This window comes from Rhinopithecus bieti, unplaced genomic scaffold, assembly GCF_001698545.2.
Source record: "Rhinopithecus bieti isolate Rb0 unplaced genomic scaffold, ASM169854v2 scaffold_7681, whole genome shotgun sequence".
NCBI lineage: Eukaryota > Metazoa > Chordata > Mammalia > Primates > Cercopithecidae > Rhinopithecus > Rhinopithecus bieti.
In genome coordinates, this window is record NW_016806571.1 from 8685557 (window position 1) to 8708035 (window position 22479).

Here is a 22479-nt window from a genome sequence, read left to right on the forward strand (position 1 = left end):
TGGCATTAGGGTTCATTCCATACCCCTCTGCTTTCCTCGTCTGATTGTGAACTCCCTGAGGAACAGAAGCATATCTTCCTCATCCTTCTATCCCTGACAGCGCCCATCATAGAGTCTAACACACAAGAGGCAATCAAAAATTCTTTTGGAAACTGAACTGTGTCACTTGAATCCTTAGGACCAACTTCAGGACTAAATGCCTCCTTTAAACAATTACCCTGGTTTTCTCAGATAACTTCCCCAAAGAGTACTAAGGAGAGTTTACCTATTCCTATATGTCACCCTATGGCCTCTACCTATGAACACTAGGCTGGGGACAAAAACTTGAGTATGAATCCATAGGACACTCGCACTGAAAAATCTGACCTCACTGTGGGTTGCATGGCCCTGTGACAAAGTGAGAAAAGAAGGAAAAAGACCAAGTCTAACCATCATATAAAAGCAGAAGCTTAAGAAATACCACAAAATGAACCACATGTTGATTTCCAGTAAATAAATGGTGACCCTGCTGAGAGGAGCCCAAGATTCTGCTCCATGGCACAAAAGGGGCTTAGAAGCCCCGAGGAATACGTGCTCATTAATTACATGGATCTTCCTGGAACACTGGTCTCTCTGCCCCACAGGTAGCTTCAAATCCCACTCCTAAAAGGTCTTCAGGAGGAAGGCCATGACTAATTCCACAAGAACAGAAGCTGTTACCCTGACCTCTGTTTAATGTGCACTGCAATTTTAAAAGCTGCCCAAAAGACATTTGACAAGTGAATGGATGATTTTGTAATTCTTTTCTCTCATGAAAATAAAAGATTTTGTAAAGTGGGTGGCATTTCCACCCCCTTCTCTATTTCATTGAATTAAAATGGCTTCAGTGTTTTTAGAAAGCACTCCTCTTAAAATGCAAATTTATACCATTTTCTGCATTCGTAGGATTACATGCTCTGCTTAAAATCCACACTCCGCTTCAGTTACACACACGTAATTCTTTCTGACCTAGATGGAACAGAATACTCATAGCAAATTGAGAATACAGATCAGGACTGAAGGCCAAAGAAAGCCAGCTAATGGTCTGCATATCATCCCCAAATACAGGATACAGGATTCTTGGGGACTTTTAAAAAAAAATTGTGCATCCTTTTAAAAGGAAAATAAGCTCTTCTTTCATTTCTTATTACAGTCCAGGAAAGATCAGGATCTAAAGGGGGAGTTTGTAATATTGAGAGACACATGTGGAAATCGCTTCCATGATGGCAATTTCCTGAACTGCTTTCCAAAGTTCTTTTTTGGCTTAAATAGTCCATGGAGCCCTTTTAAGATTTTATACAAAGAAACTGATCAGTTTCATAATGTTGTGATGAAATTAGAGTCCATATTGCTTAACTGGAATGACTATACACAGTAGCTATTCTTCATTTATAGATTGGCTGTAATTGTCTGGGGGAAAATCACCTCTCCAGGGGACCTAAAATGAAGCAGAAAGGTCATATAGTAAGGACAGACATTTGAACCTGATTTACAGTAATTTGAAGGTCTGAGGAAATATTCTGAATCCCTGATTGTGAGTCCTGTTCTATTCTGACATTCAGGGAAGTAGTTTTGGTGAAAGCACATCTGGTTTTCTCTCTCCATATTTAATGGGGGCTAAATACATTTGCATTCATTAAACCCAGGAACCTGTGGGTTCAAGAAGCCCATGTATGATGTGTCTTGGAATACCAGTGTAACTTTACATTTGACAAAATTCCTGGTACTTTATCCAATCCTAGAACTTTTTTTGACTTGGAGGCAAATAAATCTCATATCAGTTCTCTGGTCACGAATAAGTATAAATGAAAGTATCTAAGAGACGTTTCTCCATTTGAAGACTGAGTCGTCTCACCCATGATGGCCTCCCTGCTGTGGAGAAGAAGCATATTTTGGTTTTGGTGACTATACAGAGTCACCAGCTTTAAGCAATTCTGCTCACCTGTAGGGAATTTCTCTCCTACTGAGTGAAAGAAGAGAGGAATTTCTGTTAGAATGATGATATATCCATTAGCAATTAGGATTTCCAAGGCAGCGGTCATGAAATTATGGGCAAACAGGGTCACATATGACTCATGGGTCATTGGACACTTTTGCTTTTGTGGCCCCTTCCACATATGTATGTATATATGCAAAAATACACATATATGTACATACATACATGTATGTATATGCATACAATTTGAGCATCCCAAATCTGAAACTCCAAAATCCAAAAAGCTTCAAAATCTGAAACTTTTGGCACATCAACATGATATTCACAAGAAAGGTTCATTGGAACATTTCAGATTTCAGATTTTTGGATTTGGAATGCTCAACTGGTAATTATATAATGCAAATATTCCAAAATCAAAAAAAAAAAAAATTGAAACCCAAAACTTTTGGCCCCAAGCATTTCAGATAAGGAATACTCAACCTGTATAAACATACACACATATGTAATTATATTTTATAACTGCATTGGTATACACATGAATATGCTAATATTGTTAATATGGTCTGGTTCTGTGTCCCTACCCAAATCTCATCTTGAATTATAGTTCCCATAATCCCCATGTGTCATGGGAGGGACCTGGTGGGAGGTCATTAAATCTTGGAGGTGGTTACTCCCATGCTGCTGTTCTTGGAAGGGCATGTTTGCTTCCCCCTTCCACCATGATTGTAAGTTTCCTGACGCTTCCCCAGCCATGTGGAACTGTGAGTCAATTAAGCCTCTTTACTTTATCAATTACCCAGCCTTAATAGCAGTGTAAGAATAGACTAATACAGTAAATTGGTACCAGGAGTGGAGCACTGCTGTAAAGATACCTGAAAAAGTGGAAGTGACATTTGAACTGGGTAACAGGAAGAGGTTGGAACAGTTTGCAGGGCTCAGAAGAAGACAGAAAAATGTGGGAAAGTTTGGCAGTTCCTAGAGACTTGTTGAATGGCTGTGACCAAAATGCTGATAGAGCTTGCTAAATACAATGAAGTCTAGGCTGAGGTGGTCTCATATGTAGATGAATAACTTGTTGGTAACTGGAATAAAGGTCATTCTTGCTATGCTTTAGCAAAGAGACTGGTGGCACTTTGTCCCACCCTAGAGATCTGTGGAACTTTGAACTTGAAAGAGATGATTTACAGTATCTGGCAGAAGAAATTTCTAAGCACCAAAGCATTCAAGAAATGACAGAGCATAAAAGTTTGGAAAATTTGTAGCCTGACCATGCAGTAGAAAAGAAAATCCATTTTCTGAGGAGAACTTCAAGCCAGCTGCAGAAATTTGCATAAGTAACAAGGATCCAAATGTTAATTGCCAATAGGGAAACTGTCTCCAGGGCGTATCAGAGACCTCGGTAACAGCCCCTCCCATCACAGGCCTGGAGGCCAAGGAGGAAAAAAAGGGTTTTGTGGGTTGCGTCCAAGGTGCCTCAGGACTTGGTGCCTTGTGTCCCAGCCACTCCAGCTATGGCTAAAAGGAACAAAGTTACAGCTCACACCATGGCTTCAGAGGATGCAAGCCCCAAGCCTTAGCACCTTCCACATGGTGTTGATCCTACAGGTACACAGAAGTTAAAAATTGAGGTTTGAGAACCTCTGCCTAGATTTTACAGAATGTATCAAAATGCCTGGATGTCCAGGAAGATGTTTGCTGCAGAGCCAGAGCCCTCATAAAGAACCTTTGTTAGGGTAGTGTGAAAGGGAAATGTGGAGTTGGAGCCCCCATATTAAGGAGTCCCTACTGGGGCACTACCTAGTGGAGCTGTGAGAAGTGGGCCACTGTCCTCCAGACCCCAGAATGGTAGATTTATAAGCAGCTTGCACCATGCACCTGGAGAAGACACAGACACTCAACACCAGCCAGTCCATTAAAGCAGCTAGGAGGGGGGATGTAACCTGCAAAGCCACAGAGGTGGAGCTGCCCAAGACCATGGGAACCCACCTATTACATCAGCACCATCTGGATGTGATACATGGAGTCAAAAGAAATCATTTTGAACTTTTAAGTTTTAATGACTGCCCTATGGGATTTTGGACTTGCATGGGGCCTATAGCCCCTTTGTTTTGGCAAATTTGTTTCATTTGGAATGGGTATAATTACCCAATGCCTGTACCCCCATTGTATCTAGGAAGTAACTAACTTGCTTTCTGTTTTACAGGCTCATAGGCAGAAGGGACTTGCCTTATCTCAGATGAAACTTTGAACTTAGACTTTTGAGTTAATGCTGAAATAACACTTTGGGGAACTGTTGAGAAAACATAATTGTGTTTTGAAATGTGAGAAAGACAAGATTTGGGAAGGGCCAGGAGCAGAAAGATATGTCCCCACACAAATCTCACCTTGAATTGTAATCCAAATTGTAATCCTCACATGTTGGGGGAGGGATCTCGTGGGAGGTTCCCCCATGCTGTTTTCATGACAGTGAATGAATTCTGATGAGATGATAGTTTTATAAGGGTCTTTCCCCCTCTCTTTTCTGCACTTCTCTCTCCTACCACCAGGTAAAGAAGGACATGTTTGCTTCCCCTTCCATCATGATTGTAAGTTTCCAGAGGCCTCCCCAGCCATGCAGAACTGTGAGTCAATTAAACTTCTTCCTTTATAAATTACCCAGGCTCAGGTATTTCTTCATAGCAGCATGAAAATGTACTAATACAATTGTATATCAAAATATTCTCTTCAACCTAAAAGCTCACTTTTTTCTTCTGATTTTAAAATAATTTGAGATATTTTCATAGAACTTTAAAAGTATTGTGAGCCCTAGGCACTATGACTACTGTGTCTACTGGGTAAGTTGACCCTGATGGCACTTTTTCATTTAGATGGTTCCAGTTCTCAAATCTCATCCCTGGCATTAACTGAATGGAGCCTTAGTTTCTTTCTGTGTGAAACGACAAGACTTAGATTTCTTAATCTATATTATTTCATCGGCCTTCCCCCAACACCATGAGGTATCATCTTTTTTACTTTCCACGGGCTCAGAGATTTTAAGAGATTGCCTTGAATTGTCTCAGCTGGGAACTGACAGCATTTCTTGGGAAAGGGAAGGGAATGAGAACCAATATCTGCCTATTTTAGGCATTTCACACACACAATCCACCATTTAATTTCCAACTACCCTGCAGGGTAATGTCTGAATTTTCCATCCAAGCCAATCAGCTAATAGAGAGCTTGGCCAGGGCATAGGTGGCAGTAGAAAAATTTGGGAAAATCTGATAATAATACTAAGTCCAAAGTGCGGGAACAAAGCTCCAAACAAGAGGCAAAGTCAAGGACCTCAAGCCAGAGAGAAAATGGAGTGAACTAGGAGCTTGGGGAAAAAGAGAAGGATGATGACCTGCTGCTGCAAACAGGCCAGCATGCCCAGGGACCCACTTTCCTGGCTGTCATAAAGATATAAAGAGAAAAATCAGAATGGATAGCTAGAATATGTCATCTTCATTTTATAGTTGAAGATCTGAGGCTCATAGTGCTAAAGTAATCTCGGGTCACACAGGTAGGAAGTGGAAAAACTGTGTATGACTCCTAATGTCACGTTCACTCACAGAACAGACATCTACGTAGAGGCCACATCTCCATTCTGAGTTTTTTCAGTGGCCTCCTAAAAAGATACCCCAATCTTGAGCATGACCATTGAGAGCAAGGCACTGCCTGAGATCTTGCCAGATTGGTTTCCGTTAACACACAGTCTCATGCGTATCCCCAAGCTCATAAAGAAAACATGCAATAGCAGAGTCCTTGCCAACATTCTATGCTGAATGAATACACAGAATATGGAAAGAGATATGTTTCCCTTTTTACATCTTTTCAAAGAAAAACTTGGAGAAAATGGAGTCCTAAAGAGACAGAGAAACCTGACCATTCAGTCTACAAAGAGAGTAAAAGGGGGCCTACAGCATTTTAAGTCATCTATGTATTATGTGTTTGACATTTCCCAATCAATGGAAGCCCTCAGGATCCCCATTTCTGTTAAAGAAACTAGCTCTAATACTGGCTGGAGGGGAATTGTCTGAATGAATCCATTTCAGCTACCTCCCTCCAGCCAGCTTCTCATAGTCTGAGTGGCCAGCCACCTGCCCAAAGCGCAGAAGGCAGAGCGCTGCAGGGAAGGTGATTAGGATGGGCTGGCCCAGAGATGACAGCCATGCAGAACTATAGCACAAAAATTAATCATATAAGGTCTCTTTGATTCCTGCTAGCAACTGATTTTAGGAATGAAGTTCAGTTACCAAAAACTACATCTAGCCCATACTTATTCTTTTATGCAGTCTTCCTATGGGTCACTCACATACCTGGAATGACTTTCATTATAGTTTCATAACCATCTGGGAGTGTATCACTTGATTAATTCCAGCATTTAATTGCAAACCCAAGCAGAGAGACGCTTTTTATCATATATCTACACACTCGAACTCAGCTAACATGTAAGCAATATAGCTTAATCACTTGAGAGCTACATCCCACCTGTAAATACATAGATACATTTTTCTCAAGTCAAACAAACCCCTGGAGCCTGGTGAGAGCTATGTTGAGCCAAAAGAAGACATAAAGCCACATTCTCAACTGCTATCAGGAAGAGTGGTGGGTTCTAGTGTGGGTCTCAGCACTCCTTTCCTTGCCATGACTGCCTGTTGAATATGGTCCCAGTAGAAAGCAAGGAGAACAGTACACTACCACTGCAATGTCATTATGAGAGTCCACAGCACCCACACGCAAGACCCCATGAGACTTTGAAAAGTTAGCCCCAGCCCTATCTCCTGTCTCTCTGAAGGACAGAACCCAAGTGGTCCCACAAACCAGACTTTGCAACTCCCTTGAAATCTGACACTCATTTACTTAAGAATTTATTATACATCTGCTAGCGTATGTATGTCTCAGCTTTGGCTTTTCATCAGGAATACATGCTGGGAACACTTAACTGCACTGACATCCACATAAAATAGTAAGGAGTCCACCACCAAGATCTACACGGTCTTCCCAACACAGTTGGCCTACATCTGCTCAACACGCTTGACGCTGTGTTTACTTGATGCTCAGGCTGAGATCCAGAGTCTAACAGGCCATCTGATGCCCCCATTAACTTTTCATAAGGAAAGCCCATAAGCATGCACTCATGAATTTGGGAAGAAAGAGAAATCGAAGTCATGGTTGACAACATAGGAAACCTTTACATGTGTCATGATTGCTCTCCCTGGCATCCATCTCCTGAGCAGGGGATTCTGGGGTGTCACATTTTTAAGGAGTCCATTTTCACAGCGTGCTTCGGCATCTCAGAAAGCTCTCTCAGGGAGCAAAGTCAATCCTAGGTCACTATTTCAATGTAGTTTCCTTTGTACTAAATCCTACTTTCAAGAAAATTCCTGCTATGGTTCACTGGTGTTTAACCTATCATATAATATCCAGGTTTACTGTGTTAGAAAAAGCAGAACAGTATTAAGCTTTTCCCACAAGCCTGTGATTGCATTTGACCTAGTAACCTGTATTAGATTAACATTTATTCTACAACTGCACAGCAAGCCCTGCACCTTGGTGAGCTGCAGTTTATAGAGGACACTAACCATTTTTACAAGTGGAACAGGAAAAGGGAATTGAATCTGAGGGAGTAATTCCAAGCAAGTATGTTGCTGCAGCAGTTAAATTGTTTATACGAGGAGTAGGGGAATTACTTCTGACTGACCTCTCTTTTTATCTGCTTAAAAGACAAAGTGCAGGTCTCCATAGCCAGGGCAAACTCTGGGGAATGCAGCTTTAAAATGTATAGGAGCCATACGGCCCCCACCATCCACCAATAAGCAGTGGCTTCAAAGGCAAGGGAGCACAGATGTAAACAAAGTTACTGGAATTAGGATGTTTTCACAGTAGCCAGGGTCCAAATGTTTCTCCTGTCAGTCACCTCCAAGCAGACCCTCCAGGTCAGGTGGGACAGAAGTGAAACACAAGTTCAAAATGAGAACAGGCTTTTCCATCATGGGTATTTTGATGGAATGGCTTCTCGATTTTCCTTGGCCACAGCTCAGTATGCAGTGGACTCATTAAGGAACATGTCAGGCTTTGAGGGAGACTGAAGAATGACAAGGGACCTGACAAGGCATCTGTTTGGGACCAAGACAAAAAAGCTGAATCCACGAGGAAGTAATTACCAGGAAATAAAAATCAGAACTCTCTGAGCATCCACCCAACATAGCAATGGGAGGAGGTCACCCCACATTATACAGCATATGTAATGAAATCCAATTTAATCTTTCAGTGAACACTGGATTCACGAACACACCTGCTGTGATGGTCGGGGAGTGTTCCTCCTAATGGAGTCAGAGGGAAAGCTGAAACTAGATTATGGGCTCATCCAAGAAAGCCCAATTGTTTCTTGAAATGAAGCAAACAACAAAGCAATGAAAAAAGAGCAGTGTCCTAACACTTGAAAAGTACACAAAGACAGTGCTAATGTATTCCTCTTCACATCCAGGCGACCATATCCCCTCCCATGGAAAAAGCTGTGATATGATTGCTTCACAACTCCAGGATATTTTTTGTCTACTTCACATGGTAATTTGGTTACTTAGTTTTCAATGGAATCTTCCAGAAGTTTCTGAGTATTCATTTGGGCTCAGAAAAATACAACTATCCAGCCTCCTTCCCAGATATATTGTATCAGAGTCAGCCAGGATGAAGCACCAGCCTCAGCAGGTTTGACCGCTCTCCCAGGTGATGCAGATGAATACTCTCAGTGGAGGACCAATGTTCTAGAACCCATGGAATGCGAAAAAGCATCCAAATGAGGGTCTGTGGAAGAGGTGTCAACTAGAGCTCAGTTGCAGCTGTTTAGACCCAGCAGCACAGCAAAAGCTGACCCTGTTTTATTTAGGAATCAGCTCAATTAAAGGTTGATGAAACATTCACCCCTACACTGCAATCAATAGGTGCAATTCTGCAGCTGTCAATGTTGTGTGGTAACTTGGAGGCTGCTGACCCTCCAAGATTTTCTTCCCATTGTCTATGGGGGGAGCTGGGAGTTGGAGATTTCGCTTTCAAAGCTGTCACTACTTAGTCCCCCTTTACCCCAAATCTAAGATTTGGCAGGCCTTTTTAAGCTACTTCATTCAGAACAACAGGAAGATATTTCTCCAATTCTATATAAGGAGCCTAAATAACTTCTATAGCCAGACACCCAGAAGGGGTTGTTTTTTTGTTCTTGTTTTCTTTTCTCTTTGAGGGGCAGGGAAAGCGTAAGGACAAGACAGGGGAGTTCAAGGAAGGAGAGGAGAGAGAAATAAACAAGGTGCACCTGGGAATTTTTAAAAGCAGCAACGAGTGAGTTCTGAGGCAGGATAGGGCTGTAATCTGCCCTCGGGATGCCACCTATGAACAGTCCTGGACATAGAGAGACAACTGTTCAGCTGAAGCAACACTTGTCAATACAATGACCACTGGGCTGAAAACTCAGTGCATGCAAATACCCTACTTTTAAGCCCCTCTATTCAAGTAGGTGAATAGGAGGAGATTCCAGACAGCCAAACATAAAGAAAGTTAAATGCAAAGGATGTAGTATGGTCCTGGTTCCATCCCTCACCTGCCACCACTCAAAGAGCCTTAGCCTTATACTCCTACCTGGGGTGTTCAGAGCGACAGACTAGGATATGAGACAAAGAGGGTGCTTCTCAGGGACAGATAATTCTGCAGTCAACAGGCTAAAGGAGCTCTTTTCCCCAAATTCAACTTAATCCCAGGCATTTAAATACTATAGGCAACTCATGCTAGTTTACCCTCTGGGGAAAATGTGGGAGAAAAAATTTAAAGACATGAGCATTGGTGATAGAACAGAGAGACAGAAACCTTTTTGAAGTAATTGTTTAAAGCTATGTCCTTTCAGAAACACAATGAAGATGGACTCCTAGGTATACCTATGTGCCACACACAGGTAAATACAGGCAAATATCCATCAACACCTATATTTATAGATGTAATATTTTACCCAGATATACCCATGTTTACACAATTATGCAGTAGGTAAGTGATAATGGTGGTATAGCATTAAAGAACAGAGAATCTCAGAATTCAAATTAGAAAAGACTTTCTAGATTATCTAATGCAACCCCTTCAATTTACAGAGGAGGAAATTGAGCCTAAGAGAAATAAGAAGTAACTTGCCCAAGGTCACACACCACCTCTGAGTGACTGAGTCTGGGTTGGAAACCCCCTCCTTGCTGCCTGCCTGGTGTTCATCCCAAAGTGCCACATGGACTCCATGATGAAAACATGGGCTCTAAAACCTCCCTGTCAGTGCTAATGGTGAGTCACAATGCATCCAGAGGAGCCTCTCTATATGGCGTGCAGAATTTCAAGTTGTCTGCTGTGTGTAATGTGTCCATTTAGCCAGAGTCTCTAGTATTAATTACCTCTGTGAGGTACAATATGGCATCATGCGGCTTTGGAATCTGTACCCTTCATTAACCGTTTCCCCATTAACCTTGAGTGGAATCACATTCCTATTCTAACCGGTAAGATGTGTTCTATTTGTAAGCACTCCTATTTTCTCTTTGAAACCATTCTCATATTCTTATTTCATTGTAAATGGTCTTACTTGTAATAAAGTGCCATTGAACGTATTTACCATTTGCTCCTTAATTTTGTCCTCTTGGAAAGAGACCGATGTCAGCTACAACAGTAGTTAATATACCTTTGAGCACACACTGTGACCTTTCTCCGGCTCATGCCTGACTTCATTCTCAGATCTCATTAAACAGCAAAAATTATCTTTGGAAAGAGCAAAACCAGAAATGTGCAGGTTTTGTGCTCAGCTATAGAGAAGAATTTGATTTAAATGGCCTCACAATGGCATGCACATAGAAAATAGAAGGGAGGATGAAACTCCTGTTCTCTCTGCAAACTGGCCAGTGTTACATGCACTGACCTGGATGTAGAGAAGATCTGAGTGATTTTTTGTGCCTGCTGGTTCTACCTTGTTAGTTAAAATATGGGAAGCTCCCTGTGGATATATAAGCTTGTTACCAGGTGGTTCAATCTATGAATGAGCCTTTGGAAGTTATCATCCCCCTAACAGCCCTGAGGGAGTGGGAGAGAGAAAAAGGGATTTTTTTGACGAGCAGAGTAAGAAGGTTCAAGGTTGAAAAAGATCAAGGAATCAAGAAAATCAGGTTTGGGAAAGATACTGCAGACACCCTGAGTCAAATGTGGTTTTCCAAACACCAGGGGTGGGAGAAGGTAATCCTAAAAGCAAATAAAGGAAACCAAAGGTGGAGATATGTTGGGGAGGAGGAGATCAAAGACAAGTTTACCAAGAGGCCACCCCATCCTTGGGCCTTGACCCTGAGCTAAGAGGAGAGGGTGGGGCTAGAGATTCGGCTCAGAGTGACTGAAATATCCAAGTTTTTCTCAGTTCTATCAACCTCCCAGTTTTAGCATCTGACTCACTGATTTCTCTCCATCATTCTCAGATTCTCCACCTAGGTGGCCCTTCCAAGCCACTGGCCTTTTACTTCCTTGACCTCTGGTTGTTAAGGATAATTTTCCTCTATCCGTTACAGTCAAACACTCCCACGCTCATACCCTAGACTAATGATCCTCAACTCTAGCCACACATCTGAATTATCTGAGACAGTGTTTTAGTTTGTTGTTGTTGTTGTTTTAACCACAACATGCAGGGACTGTACCAGAACAATTGTAGTCAGAATCTCTGAAAGTGAAGACAGTCATCAGTATTTTTTGCCAGCTCCCCTGGCAACTTTAATATATAGCCAGGGTTGAGAATCACTGACCTCAATATTTGTTATTATCAATAACTGCATCCATCATACATTTTCTGTTTTAAGAACCTCTACTCTCCAAGGATGTTCTCCCAATTTTCAGCTTATTCGCTGTAGTACCCCAATCCCCAACATCCCTTGACTCCATTGGGACTTCCTACCTACATACTCTGCCATGTTTTCAATCTATCCACCCTCCTCACATCCTCATTTCCTTCTTCATTTGGCTTAGAGTCCCTGTTTCCATCATCATCTCTCCCTTGTATACCCACAAATGCCATGTTCCTTTCTCCCTCTGTTAGGGCTGCCTGACCACACCCCAAGCCAGGTTTGCATTAATCAAGAACTTACCAAGAAATGGATAAAACCAAGAGAGAGCAAAGGGGGAGACATTCTAGAAGGGATTGTTCTAAAAGTGCAGGAAGGTAAAGGGAAAGCAATAAGGGATAGGGAAGCACCCCACGGCTAACAGCAGCAGGAAGCAGTTACCACCCCTAAGCCTGGAGGAATAAGAACAGGGATGGTTCCTGGGTCCTACAAAAAGCCACACCTACAGAAGAGGGCTGCTTAATAGAAGCTGGGGCTTCCTTGGAGGGTATAGTCATTGACAACCAGGGGCCACTGGAGAAGGAGTGGGAAAGTAAATATAAGCATCTCACTGCCTCCTGCCCTTCAATCTCCTGCCTGCCATCAGCCAAACCCAACCCAGCGGCCAAGGAAGGCATTGAATCATTCCATAAGCATGAGCCTCCCAGGGCACCAAACCAGATGAAGACGGATAAAGAATGGGTCAGAATGGGCATATGAAGAATACCCAACACATGATTAAATTTATCTTTCTGCTTATATCTCCATGGCATCCAAGCAGAGCTGGGAAACCTGCACAGCCATGCTGATTGATCTCTCGTAAGACTAATACTGCAGTCTTCATGGGGGCTTATAACATTACCCAGCAGCCATTCCATATTTATTGGTAAACTCACTTTCTCACCATCTTAGACGACCATCAGCTCCCTGCCCCACCTCACTGACTTTGCCTGATATTTTACTAACAAAATAGAACCAACCGTAACAGAACTCACTCATTTTCCCACCAAATCTATCCCACCCCTGTTCCTGTCTTCTTTACCAGCCTTCCTGACCCAAAGATGACCTGTCCCTCCTTTTATCCAAGGCCGATCTCTCCACTTATGTACATAATTCCATCCCCCTCACTACTCAGAAAACTGGCTTCTAAAATTAGCTACCTTTTCTCTCTCCTGCATCATAAAACAAAACAAGTTTCAAAAACTCTGCTTATACTCTCAGCCCCACTGATTTGCAGTTCCATGACTGTGCGGAGCACATTAATTACTTATTTGTTCTAACTGCATCTTGAAATGCTCTTTCTTAAGACACTTCATGGCTTACTGCTTCACTTTATTCAGGTCTCTGCTCATATCTCATTCATTCTTCTCTGACCATCCAATGATAATAGACTGTGCTCCTACCCTGCTGTTCTCCATCCTATTTACCCTGATTAAGTTTTCTTCATAGCAGTCACCACTAAGTGAAAATACTGTATCTATTTAGTTATGCTTTCATTTTTCTGCAGCTCCCACTAGAATCTACTAATAGCAAAGATTTCACAGGTCTCGTTTACTATAGTATCTTTAGTATTTGGCACAGTGTCTGATTTATGATAGAATTTCAATAGGAGATGACAGGGAGGGAGAAAAGAATAGAGGACTTAGGCACAGAGGCCTGGCTGGTGAGACTGTTTGCTTGTTGCCCCAGCGGAAATCAGGCTCACAAGATGAAATGGCTCAGGTCTCAGTACCTTAGGAATAGGTCTTTATCCAGAAGCTAGAGTATAAGCAAATATGGGAGAAAGGATGTATATAGTGAAAATTCCAAAGTCCTGACTTTAATCCTGTTTCTGGCACTCCTAACTGTACCACTTTGGGCAAGTTACTTTATCTCTCTGTGCTTCTATTTCTTTATTTGTAAATAAAGAAGGATTGAGGAAGGGAATAGATATAGAAATGTTTTGTAAATTTTAAAGCATTATGTAATTACCTCTTCAGAACTACCGGATTCCATTGATACTTTTTATTTTTCAACTCTTACATTTTCTTCTTATTTTCAGTTTAAATTGTTTCCTAGCAATAACATGGTCAAGATCATGACCCATCGCATAGGCATATGACATATGATATTATGGCATTAGTGTTTAGTAAGTCATCTAGGCATATGATATTATGGCATTAGTGTTTAATATGTCATTTAGTATCTATTTTCTGAGTTATGGGTGTTTCAATTCTCATGGCCCAGAAGTGTAAAAACTATATTTTTAGCCACAAATCTTACATAGACAAAGAAATAAAAATATGTAAGAGTGAGCTACCTTTCTTAAGTAGCCAAGTGAAGAATGGAATTTAGGTTAAACAGCCCTCGTTTTCCATTTCTTCTACCTATGCCCAGAAGTCTACGGCACTTAGGGCATGGTTTGAAATACCCTGGCTTACACATTGGGATTCTTTGAGCATCTAGACCAGCCCTTCTCAACTTGATATCCTCAAGGAGTTGCAGAGGCCAGTGGAAATTGGAATTATCCATATCTCAGAAAAGTAAATGCTGATAAGGACAGCAGTAATGTGCCAGCCACGAGATCAGGGGCTCTCAGGCTTCCCTCCTGAACCCTATGCCTGCCAATCTTGGCCACCTTTGTGGTGGATTCCAGGTTTGCAGACCTCCAAATAATAGCATAGTGTTCTATGATTCATTAAATACCCTTGAAGAGTCAGCTAGTTGTATCTCTATTCCATTCTTCCATGCTTTTTCAAAATAATAGAATCCACTATTTGTATCTTGGTATATTCCCAGTCTCCTCTGCAGCTATGCATTACCATCTAACCAAGTTCTGGACAGGGGAATATGAGCAGAAGTCATGTAATCAAATTCTAGGCTGTGTTCTTAGATGGTAACAGCCCTCTCTCCTCTTTCCTCCATCCTCTTATCTGGGTCATGGATATGGAGGAGCTACTTTGGACCATTTATTCTTATAAGGGAAACACACTAAAGATAAAGCAAAACAAAGCAGAAGTAGCTGGGTCTTTAGACAACCTTGTTGAACAGAGCTGCATGCCAGCCCTGGGCCTCCTACTTCCTGGCTATTATAGGAAGGAAAAATAAAGTCGATCTCACTTAAGTCACTTTTGTCTGGGGCCTCTGTTACATATGTAGTTGAACACTTATCCTAACTGATACGAAAAGTAAGGTCAGAATCAAAAGAGTGTCACCTCTCCCCGACTAGTCCTCCAGTCAAAACACTCAAGCCTGAAATCAGTGGGTGAATACAGTCCCAGGGAAAACACTGGGTGCTACCTCCCTCCAGCATTCCAGATCCAACCCTTCCTTCTTATCCTAAAGGGGGGAGCCATTGGGATAAGTCAGGGCTGACAGCCAGGCAGCTCCTCTCCGTTCTATCGTTTCATGCTCTACAAGCCTGATTGGTGCTGTCTACCTTCAGAACCAGTGATCATGGCCAGCCCACAGTGCCCCACATCCAAGGAGAGCTTTGGGAATATAAGCTATGATGAGGGTGGCTTCTAAAGGTGGCAGCTGAAACAAATCAGGGCCCCTGTTTCCAACTGTGCACAGCCCCAATGCCAGCCAGAAGATGGCAGTACCGCTCCCCATGTCTGGCATACCCACCCACTGCAGTCCAGTCCCAGGCCGCATCCTCCCGTACATTGTATCAGATACTGGCTCCAGAAGAGATTCCTTCCAGGGAAAAGTGTATAGGGAAATGTAATACATTTTAATTGAATTTTAGCACATTTTAAAATAATTATACTATGCTCTATAAAAGTTTTAGGTATCTATGTATGTATGTATTTATTTATTTATTCATTCAATCATAAGAGACGGGGTTTCACTCAGTCACTCAGGTTGGAGTATAGTGGTGTGATCATAGCTCACTGCAATCTCAAACTCATGGCCTTAAGTGATCCTCCCACCTCAGCCTCTCAAGTAGCTGGGACTACAGGCACTCACCACCATACCTGGCTAATTTTTTTATTTTCGTAATTTCTTTTTGCAGATGAGATTTCACTATGTTTCCCAGGCTGGTCTCGAACTCCTGGCCTCAAACAATTCTCCTGCCTTGGCCCTCCAAAGAGCTGAGATTACAAGCTTGAGCCATCACACCCAGCATATTTTTAAAAACCTTTGCAGCATTGTTTGATAACCATGGCATTTTCCTGGGACCATTCATTTGAATAGCTGAAATCTTGACCATATGTGATGTTCTATATCGGGTATGTGTGTGCCCCTAGACACTTAGTCCTCTCAGTTAAAAGGGGAAAGGAAAGGTCCTGAGCTGAATGCAGATGCTGGTGGTCAGATCAGCTACCCTTCACTTTCCCAATTCACTCTTTCGTGCACCTTGCTCACACCCACCTTGGAAGATTCCAGGGTGTTCTAGCTACAAGGAAACTTGAAGGTCATCAAACCTGGTGTTTTTTCCTGCTTTTTAAACAAAGTTATCCTTGACAAAAATGAAATCTTGTGTGGAATCCTAATATTTAAAACAAATAAAAGCAGAACTTTACTAGTATATATTTACTTTATGAGTTCAAATATGCTATATATATAATATAAAGTATATCATTGATGACTCTAAGACTGATTTGATGAATGTAAAAACTTTGAATAATTACAAACATATTATCCTCAGCATCCGATGTATTATGTTATTTTCACTTAGTAGCACAATATTTAGAAAACACCCATTCATCTAGCTGAGTAGTTGCAAATGGCAACAGTTTTGTTTTGTTTTAAAACAACTTGCCTTACAACTTGGATTTCTGTTCCACTAAATTTACCCAGAAGCTTGCAAGAAAAGTAGTAGGAAATATCTGTTTCAAAGTTGAATTGTTGGTAACACCTAATAAATTCTTGCTTTTCTGATCATAAAGTCAGAATGGATCATTCATTCCAGCTCTTGTGTGATGTTTTCAAGATGCAAGAGAGTCCGTTGTGGTGGTACAAACAAGTCTTATGAAATGAGAAGAGCATATGCAAAAAAAAAAAAAAAAAAAAAAAAAAAAAAAAGCTTGATCCGACACTTAACTGAGCCCATACAAATATATACTATGGTCACAAACTCACTTGTGCAACTTTGTATCAGTAGAGACATGCATCAGTCATGCTAGAATTTGAGAGACAGACTAGTGCAGAATATCAGTATTCTTCATCAAATGTGTGTACCCGGATGGCAGTTTTATTCTGATGTTCATTCCAAATGAAGCACATTTTAACACATCGATGTTCTTAGATATGTTAAAATGTGAAATAAAATACATCTGAATGTATGTTATTTTTTACAGTGTTTTCAATAGGAAAGATGTATTTTGCCAGAGAAAAATCAAATTAAAAGTTTCCAGAACTCCTAAAACTCCTCCATAGAGCCCCCTAAGTTTCCATGGAATTGAGTCTGAAAACCATTCCATGGAACTGAGTTTGAAATCAATCATGAAGACCATATAAGGATTCTTAGTCTAAACAGGCATGTCTGGTAGCCTAAGGCCACTCTGGAAGTTTGTGACAGAATCAAGACTAGGGCCTGGGTCTTCTGACTCCCATTCTAGGCTCTTTTCCACCAGACTGACCTGTTTGTCATAGAGGGATGTGCTATCACATCTCTCATCCAAGGGAAAGTTCCAGATGTGGCATCTGAGTCCTATGGTCCAAAAGGAGAACGTGTCCATCTAAATGGGCTATGACTATGACTATGAATGCTAAAGCTTTCATGAACTCTAAAATTAGGAAAAGTATAAACCCCGAATTTATGCCTTCGAATTAGGCTGTCTTAATTTATACCTTCTTCATTTATAAGTTGCTAGAGATGCGATGAGTAGGGTATGACCCCCTTGTAGCTCAAGTCCGTTGTTTTTTAATTCATGGTTTTCTAGGTTAGAACTTGATCTCCAAGCCAATTGGTGAGGGTTATAGTAATTTCCACAGGACACTGTATTAGTTTGGTAACATTCCCATAACAAAGCACTACAAATGGGACGGCCTAAATAACAGAAGTTTATTTTCTCACAATCCAGCAGGCTGGAAGTCCAAGATCAAGGTGTGGGCCAAGTTGGTTTCGTTCTAAGGCTTCTCTCCATGGCTTGCAGGTGGCCATCTTCTCCCAGTGCCTTCACATTGTCTTCCCTCTTCATGTGCCTGTATCCTAAGCTCTCTTCTTATAAGGACACCGAATACAGGGGATTAGAGCCCACCCTAATGACCTCATTTTACCTATTACGTCTTTAAAGGTGTTATCTCCAAATACAGTCACACTCTGGGTGACTGGGGGTCACTTTAACATATAGATGGGGGAGGTGGGGGTAAGGAGGACACAATTCAGCCTGTAACAAGGATAATGGTTGATTGGGGTTGCCAACCATAAAGCAATGGAGTGTAAGGACCAAGACGGGAGCACCTGTCAGTGATCTGATCACTCCATTCTCCTCTTCCTTCCCATTCTGGGCATGGTCTTCGAGATCCTAAGGGAAAGGCTGAAAACTATGTTCAAACACCCCCTAACTTCATGCTTCTGTGCAGGTTAGATATGTGGGGTTACAGAAAGGCAGATAAAATTGAAAACACCAGGATCGATTTTGGTACTTTTACTTTTTCTAATTTACCACTGTAGGCTTAAATAACTTTTAAAAAAAACTGGTTTGAGATTAAGAAGGGTATATTTTGAAGGTTTCCAAATACTCAGAATGCTAACAGGTTGGAGAGTTTGATAATCCATATACATTTTTAAATCTATGAAAATTTAGGCTTTTAAAATCAGCTTTTATTCATAATTCATAATTCATAATTGCAAAGATATGGAACCAACCTAAGTGCCCATCAACCAACAAGTGGATAAAGAAAATGTTGTCTGAATACACCATGGAATACTACTCAGCCATAAAAGAGAATAAAATAGTGTATCTCGCAACAACTTGGATGGAGCTAGAGGCCATTATTCTCAGTGAAGTAACTCAGGAATGAATAACCAAAGATTTTATGTTCTCACTTATTTTAAGTAGCAGCTAAGCTATGAGAATACAGGGGAATAAGAATGATATAATGGACTTTGGGGACTCAGGGCACAGGGAAGTTTGGAGAGGTTAAGGGATGAAAGACTACACATTGGGTAAAGTGTATACTGCTTGGGTGACGGGTGAACTAAAATCTCAGAAACCACCACTAAAGAACTTGTCCATGTAACCAAAAACCACCTGTATACTGAAAACTATTAGAATAAAAAGTTTTTAAAATCAGCTTTTATAAACAAACCTTAATTCTGTTGATAAACAAAGAGCCTTTAAAGTGAATACAAAGAGCAAAGGATCCTATTATAAAAATACAGAGAGCAACAACAGGCTACAAATGGCTAATCTATATATAAATGATGCTCAATATCACTCATTAGAGAAATGCAAATTCACTCAGAGGTTAAAACGGGATACCATTTTCTAGCCATCATTAGTAAAAAGATTTAAGTATTTATTTGACAACATGCAGTGTTAGAGAAGGTATGAGAAATCACACTGTTGACTGATAGATATATAATTCAGTGGGGAAATTTTGCAGCATTTGTAATCTAGAATCAGCAGCGAAGCTTCTAACATTTTCTGTGCTAGAGAAAAGGTTTGTGCCCAAACTGCTGAGATGAGTTTCTCCAGAATCATCTATCACTGAAAAGCTGTCTCTCCTCACAAATTAGGGCTTACTAGTGGACCATTTAAGAGAGCCTTTGAGGTTGAAGTATATTTATTTATAACATACTGCCTCAAAACTTTCAGTTGTTCTTAATGCCAAGTCAGTCAATAAAAAGAAACTTTGTTCTCGTGTAGTCATATATAACCTCACCTGGCATTTCTTCCTTTCAGATGCCTCCAGGATGAAGCCTCTGCCATGCCACCACCCCATTCCCACTGATCCACAATAGCCCAACCTCATCACTTTATACCCTACTACAGCCTCCACTGGTACAGCTGCCGATAGCTCCCTCTCTACCTTAGGCGGTGCCTCCCTGATTCATCATTTGTATTGGGTTATTTATTGCTTAAGAACCTTCAGTGTCTACCCATTACCTATTTCATCTCTTTCAAACTTCTCAAAGGACTCAGTAATATGGGCCCTCCAAACTCTATTTTCTATCACTTCTTTCAATGACGCTTACAATCTAACTAGTCACATTTCTCCTTTACCCAAAACCCATACTCATCTCCAACTCTATACGTTTGATTCTGTAGTTCCCCCACTTACAATTTCTTCCTGCCTACCTTCCCAAATGCTACTTCTCTTCCAAAGTCTAAAAGTGAATTCTTCTATTTATACTGAATGTTATTTAGTATTTTCCTGGTCCATAGTTTCCCCATGGCAAATAATACAAACAAATATTCATTGGTCTCACACTTGAATGCCAGTGATGCAGCAAACATTCTGATACACACTTGTGATTCAGAGAGGGACATGATGTGATGCTTGCTAGATGGAGAAATGGAAGAAAGGCACTATAGGCAGAAAGAACAGCATGAGCGATGGCACAGAGCCATGTGTATAGCTTATGCAGGAAGAAACAACTGGTGTAGATTCCAGATGGAGTGGGTCAGGAGGGGATGAACATTTTCACATGCAGTCAGTATGAGTTCCTCAAGTTGCTGTAACAGGCATGTGGCATGTGCCATTGAAGGAAAATATGAGCTGAGTATGGTGGAACATGCCTGTAGTCCCAACTACTTAGGAAGTTGAGGTGGGAGGATTTCTTCTATTATTATTATGATACTTTAAGTTCTAGGGTACATGTGCACAACATACAGGTTTGTTACATAGTATACATGTGCTATGTTGGTTTGCTGCACCCATTAACTCGTCATTTACGTTAGGTATTTCTCCTAAAGTTATCCCTCCCCCAGACTCCACCCCATGACAGGCCCAAGTGTGCGATGTTCCCTGCCCTGTGTCCAGGTGTTCTCATTGTTCAATTCCCACCTATGAGTGAGAACATGTGGTGTCTGGTTTTCTGTCCTTGCGATAGTTTGCTCAGAATGATGGTTTCCAGCTTCATCTGTGTCCCTGCAAAGGACATGAACTCATCCTTTTTTACGGTTGCATAGTATTCCATGGTGTATATGTGCCACATTTTCTTAATCCAGTCTATCATTGATGGACATTTGGGTTGGGTCCAAGTCTTTGCTATTGTGAATAGTTCCACAATAAACATGTGTGCATGTGTCTTTAGGGTAGCATGCTTTATAATCCTTTGGGTACATACGCAGTAATGGGATAGCTGGGTCAAATGGTATTTCTAGTTCAAGATCCTTGAGGAATCGCCACACTGTCTTCCACATTGGTTGAACTACTTTACACTCCCACCAACAGTGTAAAAGCATTCCTATTTCTCCACAGCCTCTCCAGCACCTGTTGTTTCCTGACTTTTTGATGATCACCATTCTAACAGATGTAAGATGGTATCTCATTGTGGTTTTTATTTGCATTTCTCTGATAGCCAGTGATGATGAGCATTTTTTCATGTGTCTGTTGGCTGCATAAATGTCTTCTTTTGAAGAGTGTCTGTTCATATTCTCTGCCCACTTTTGATGGAGTTTGTTTTTTCTTGTAAATTTGTTTAAGTTCTTTGTAGATTATGGATATTAGCCCTTTGTCAGATGAGTAGGTTGCAAAAATTTTCTCCCTTTCTGTAGGTTGCCTGCTCACTCTGATGGTAGTTTCTTTTGCTGTGCAGAAGCTCTTTAGTTTAATTAGATCCCATTTGTCAATTTTGGCTTTTGTTGCCCTTGCTTTTGGTGTTTTAGTCATGACATCTTTGCCCATGCCTACATCCTGAATGGTATTGCCTAGGTTTTCTTCCAGGGTTTTTATGGTTTTAGGTCTAACATTTAAGTCTTTAATCCATCTTGAATTAATTTCAAATAAGGTGTAAGGAAGGGATCGAGTTTCAGCTTTCTACATATGCCTAGCCAGTTTTCCCAGCACCATTTATTAAATAGAGAATCCTTTCCCCATTTCTTGTTCTCATCAGGTTTGTCAAAGATCAGATGGTTGTAGATGTGTGGTGTTACTTCTGAGGCCTCTGTTCTGTTCCATTGGTCTATATCTCTATTTTGGTACCAGTACCATGCTGTTTGGGTTACTGTAGCCTTGTAGTGTAGTTTGAAGTCAGGTAGCGTGATGCCTCCAGGTTTGTTCTTTTTGCTTAGGACTGTCTTGGCAGTGTGGGCTCCTTTTTGGTTCCACATGAACTTTAAAGTAGTTTTTTTCCAATTCTGTGAAGAAAGTCATTGGTAGCTTGATGGGGATGGCACTGAATCCACAAATTACCTTGGGCAGTATGGCCATTTTCACGATATTGATTCTCCTATCCATGAGCACGAATGTTCTTCCATTTCTTTGTGTCCTCTTTTATTTCGTTGAGCAATGATTTGTAGTTCTCCTTGAAGAGGTCTTTCACATCCCTTGTAAGGTAGATTACTAGGTATTTTATTCTCTTTGTAGCAATTGTGAATGGGAGTTCACTCATGATTTGGCTATCTGTTTGTCTGTTATTGGTGTATATGAATGCTTGTGATTTTTGCACATTGATTTTGTATCCTGAGACTTTGCTGAAGTTGCTTATCAGCTTAAGGAGATTCGGGGCTTGAGACAATGGGGTTTTCTAAA